The sequence below is a fragment of the Glycine soja genome, chromosome 16, assembly GCF_004193775.1.
Source record: "Glycine soja cultivar W05 chromosome 16, ASM419377v2, whole genome shotgun sequence".
Taxonomy (NCBI): Eukaryota; Viridiplantae; Streptophyta; class Magnoliopsida; order Fabales; family Fabaceae; genus Glycine; species Glycine soja.
Genome location: NC_041017.1, coordinates 28,576,385 through 28,582,036, shown reverse-complemented (window position 1 = coordinate 28,582,036; position 5,652 = coordinate 28,576,385).

The following is a 5,652-nucleotide window of genomic DNA, read 5'->3' as shown; positions in this document are numbered from 1 at the left end:
CGAAAGGCTTTTTACGTCACTTATCTGCATTGGTTCATTAGGTATAGCAAATTAATGATCTGGTGAAAATTTTGGAATTAAATGGAAGTACCTATATCGGTTCTTTTTAGGATCGATGTAAAATTTGATATTCTACATCGGTTTCAAATCATAACCAGTGTGAAATAGCTTCTACGATCTTATAAATTCAAATTTTCTATCGCTTTTACCTCATTTTCTTTTCGAACTCCCTCTCAATCGTCCCTCCAAACCCTATTGTCACACCACTTCCACCACATCCCGTTTCCATCACCACCACTGCCACAACCATCACATCATGCATCCACCACCAACACCTCAACCATACCAATTTCCTTTTATTCTTGCTCTCGCTCCTCCCTTGAAACCCTATCGTGACACCTCCACCACCACATCCTGCTTCCATCCCCACCATTGTTGTTGCCATCACACTATGTCACCACCACCATCGCAATTATGCCATTTCCCTTTAAAACTCTTATTCACTCTCGCTCCTTAAACCCTCAAAACCCTATTAGGTTGCCTTTGCCACAACCATCACGTATCCTTTGATGTGGATGTAAGAACTCTTAATTGTCATTTTCATTTCCATTTTGTTCTCTTACTTGTTTTTCAATCTTAGTTTGAAGGCTTCCCTCACTGGCCGTTGCCTTTGTCACTAACGACACCCAAATCCAATACTTGTCATCCATCTCTGGTATAGTTCATTTTGACCCAGGGTTTAGTATGTTCTGTAAATTGTGATTGGTTAGGTTTCTTTTCATTCATTTAAATTTTTTCTAAAGCTACTATGATTCATGTATTTAATTTCTCTTGAGTTGGAAATAAATTGGAAAATGTTTGATGTTATTTTGATGAGAGAAAAAATGGCTATTTGATAGTTGGGAATGAATACTTTGGTAAACTTGGTTGTTGCCATGTATTTACCAAGTAAGGTATTTTTGAGTACAAGTACAAATTTTCAGTTTAATTTTTTGTTCCTTTCCTTCAAGTTGTTTGATTTTTATTTTGCTCATTTTGATATTGAGTTGTTTGATTCTCATTCTGCTCATTCTGATATTGAGTTCTGTGATTGTGTTCTATTGTTGGTGATACCAAATGTAAATGTTGCCAACTGACTTAATATGGTTTTATCTGCAGCATTGCCTAGGGCTATGGTTGTTGGCTTTATTAAAACTAAGCAAGATTTTGAAGTGAAAGGTATGGAAGTCCAATACCTTTAATAGGATTCATTGATTTTATAGAAAAGATTTGGAGTCCAATGCATTTGTGTGATGCTTCAATGCTTTGCTTATTTTTTTTAATCTTGTTTGATGTTAAACATGCGAGGTTTGGGTTTCTTTTTGGTCTTGCTAGCGGGATTTGTATGAGGCTTTAATGCTTTGGTTATTTTTTTATCTTGTTTAATGTCGAAACATTTGGGGTTAGGTTTTCTTTTTGGGTCTTGCCTGTGGAGCTTGTAACTAAGAAACACAATGAACTTATGATTTAAGAGGTGGATGTAAGCATGGTGCTAATGACAAGTTGCACAAGAAATTTATCAAAGAGAAATGATCAAGTTTCTCTTCAATAAATTTCTTCTTGTGTATATCGTTCAGAGCCTGCTTGTTTCCACCTTGTTCATGATGGGTTAATTCAAGAAACTTGATCAAGCTTTAGACATAGTTTTAAAAATTGGACTAATTGAACTACACGGATTAAAGTAAATACTAACAAAATAATTAAAATACCTTTCTCTCTCTCTCTCTCTCTCTCTATATATATATATATATATATATATATAATATTTTGGTGCATTTTAATAAAAAAAACTTGTTGTAGCTCAATAGTTAAGTAACATGCAAGTACATAAGAGGGCCAAGATTTGATTCTTGTAGGCAACCTTTTTTTTAATATTTCACAAATAAAGCTCAGTTTGGTTGCATGAACACCTTTGATATTGCTCTGTGCATTTAGACTTTAGTAGCCAACATGTCTTGGTCCATGTGCACATGCAATTCAATAACCAACATGCCTTGGTATTCTTGCGTGCATAGTTAAGTAGCCAATATGCCTTGGTCCTTATGTGTGTACAATTAGTTGGTTTCCCAATGTGCAACATTCAAGAACTGATCTGAGTTTCAAATTTTCGACTTAGTGGTTCACCCAAAAAATCAAGCGAGTCATAATGGGTCAATAGCATGAACAATCAAATTAATGGATAGGGCCAACTGTTCCACTAGTTCCCAGTCTAATCAATTATTCGAGTCAATTTTTAAAACTATGGCTTTAGAAGCCTAGGAAGATATACGAGGATAGATGAAAAAACATTATAATGCTAAGAAAGGTTTAAATGGTATACACCACCTAAAAAAGTAATTGTAGTTCCATAAGAGTCCAGAAGTATTTTTTGGTCTATCAGTTCTACGTGTTCATTGCATGTCATTTAGCCATCATAGTTGGCCTTTTCAAATTTTCAAGGGGGGTTGGAATGGTATGAACGTTTGCAATTTGACTAAGCATTCACTTTTTCCCTATCTATAACTGTCACTAACACCAATTTGTGTAACTTAATAGGTTCTTATTTTTTATTCCATCCCCATTGTCCTTGACACTTAGACCAAGACCAACTTGGGATGGCTAAATGGTATGAACATGTTGAACATAACAGGACAAAAAAATGATTTTGGAAACTTTTAAAGCTAAATTGATTTTTTACGTATTTGCATAGTGTCTTTCTTGTGTTACAATGCTGCTTTTATCTATCCTCATAGCTCTTTCTATGCATCTAAATCTTGATCCAATTTTTTGAATGAGCTCATCATGAACAAGGTGGAAATAAGCATGCCTAATAAAATATGCATAAGAAGAATATTACTAAATAGAAGCTTAGTCCTTCCTCTTAGATAAATTTATCGTGCAACTTTTCATTTTGTGTTTTACTTACTTCTACCACTTTTATGATAAGTTCATTTCTCTTTCTTAGTAACTTGATCCACCTTCAAAAATCTATGAAGAGCTATGGGAATATATGAAATATTCTGATGCCATCACTTTGTTGCCATTCGATTTCAACCTTGCCATAGGTAAGGTATACATTGCTTCTTTTTTTGCTCTTTTTAAGAGTTATTACTCTGATAATTGGGAAGCAAAGGTATGACTCTATTTTTCATAACTTTTAAGTTTGACCTATTATACCTTTACTATATTAATTAGTGATGTGTTATGCAAGAGATGGAAAACATAAAAAAGAAGGTTCAAATATGAAATCAATTACTTGGATCATCGTTCAAAGGTCTGGAAAAGAAAAACAGTTGTTCTCATTTTATATGTTCTTGTTTACCATTGTATGCACTAGTTGTGCATTTCTTGTATGCTTTGTAGAATTGGTTTGTTTTTTAAATCATTTTATGCACTTGCACACTTCTTGTTTTGTATCATTTATTAATAATACTATAATTTTTTTTTTGTTCTAGACAACCCATTATTTTTACCCTTCTCTTGAGATATTTACCATGTTAAAACTCTGTGTATCTTGCTGATATAATAGTTTAAAATTTAGTTCATCATAATTTTGAATCTTTAAATATATGATGTTTATGGATAGAAAATTGAAACCATATGTAAGATTGTAGGTTAGGATTAACTATGAACAGACACAATTAAAAAAATAGTTTTTGCTTTAGTTAAGGGAAAATTTGATGTAGAAATTGATCACTTTCTACGTTTTTTATTGTCTTAATTGATGTAGAAAATGGTTTTCTACATTTGTTTGAATTAATATAGAAAGTGACAACTTTCTACGACCCCCACTATATCTACATCGATTCTAGAAATTGATGTTAAAAGCCTTCCAAAATCTATGTAAAAGATCCTTATTGTTGTAGTATGTGACTCTAAATCTTTTAAACCTTATCAGTTATGTGTTTGAACTTTTTCTCCATTGCCACCTTGAGTCCTACTATCAAATAACAATGTTGATTGATGATGTAATAGTGATGTTAGTAGCCAAGTGATTATCCATATTATTAAGAAGTCTAATAGCTAGAGCAAACACGTGTATTTTTTTTTTGACAAACTATTTTTAAAGTCTCGTATGTTAAGAACAACTGATAACATCATACTAGTTAATGAGGGATTAAAAAGATAATTTACCAAACATAATTACACGTAACTATTTCTGTATACTCCTTGATGACATGTTAACCACTAGGTTGCTAACATCATTGTTATGTCATTAATTAACGCTGTCACTTGACTATAAGGACTAAAATTGGTAACAAAAAAAGTTTAGAGATTTTGATTGATCAAAATTTAGATTGGGGGGGTAAAAGCAGAAGTCAAAAAAGTTTAGTTGAGAAAAATCAGATATTAAGATCTATTATTACTCTCTATAAGTAGATTAAGAAAAAAGAATTTGGCCATTAGGGTTAAAAATGCCATTCTTTATTCCATCTCCCTAGCTAGTTCCTTGTGCTCCAAATCTTTAAGATTACGACCTTTAACTCTACCCATCCCTAAAATGATCTTTCTTGAAACAAAACCTACATAAAGTAGTAACAAGTCCTAAGTGAAAGAAATTGGACAACTAACAATAAAATTGCCTAAATTTATGAAAAATGCAAGTAATCACATTATGTGAAACACAACACATAAAAAAAACCCAAACTTGAAAGTTTTCTTGTTCCTAAGTATAACACCCTTTTACCCTAAAACACATACACTTATAATATTTTCTAAACACATTTGTTGTGGAAATTAAATAAAAATACGTATTAACTTTTAATAAATTCTTGAATTAAAAGAACGTTGCCTCTTGTATTTTCATAAACTTAAGAAACATAACTCCATAAATAACATAATCCAAAATTAAATAAATCTTGACATTTCAAAGGCCACAAAAAAATCGTGTTAAATCAAATATGAAAGAAGCTAATTATAAACTAAAACATGGACTAAGGACTGAATACCTATGCACTAATTTTACATTGTCTTAGGGCATACATAACTATTAAAATAAAAAATAACAACATGAAGGTATAAGCCTTTCCTCTAGAATCAACATCATGATCTTATAAAGACTCACCTGCAATGGTGGTGTTCAACCCAAACACAAATAAAACAAACAATTCGAGAGTGAGATACATCTTACAAATACATTTAAGGCATTAAAAAGAAACACGAGTAAATAGAACACATTTATATACTATTATGTCACCCCAACACATCGCATCCAAATCAAACATTCCATACACACAAGCACATGGAATATGATGTACATTTAACCTATAGACTCGTATGCATAAGGGAAGTGACACAAATAATACAAGAAGGGGGGATCGAATTGTATTTTCACAAACTTTTAACATATTTTTAGAATAACTTGTTATTATGATATTAGTTCAGAAAGAGTCAATTCAGAATGAAGAACTGTTATGAGCTAAGACTGAAAATGCATGTATTTTCTGGAAAAGGTTTTTAACAGCTCAAATGCATGTTTTGAAAAGAGTTGTTTAGTTACAAAGATTTAAATAAATGTCCAGTCAAAGGTTTCTTGTCAAAAGAGTGTTTAACCTCAACAATTTTCAAAAATAGTGATGTGATCGAACAATTAAAACAAGTGCAACAAGTGGAGAAAAGGAAAAAAGATAGTAC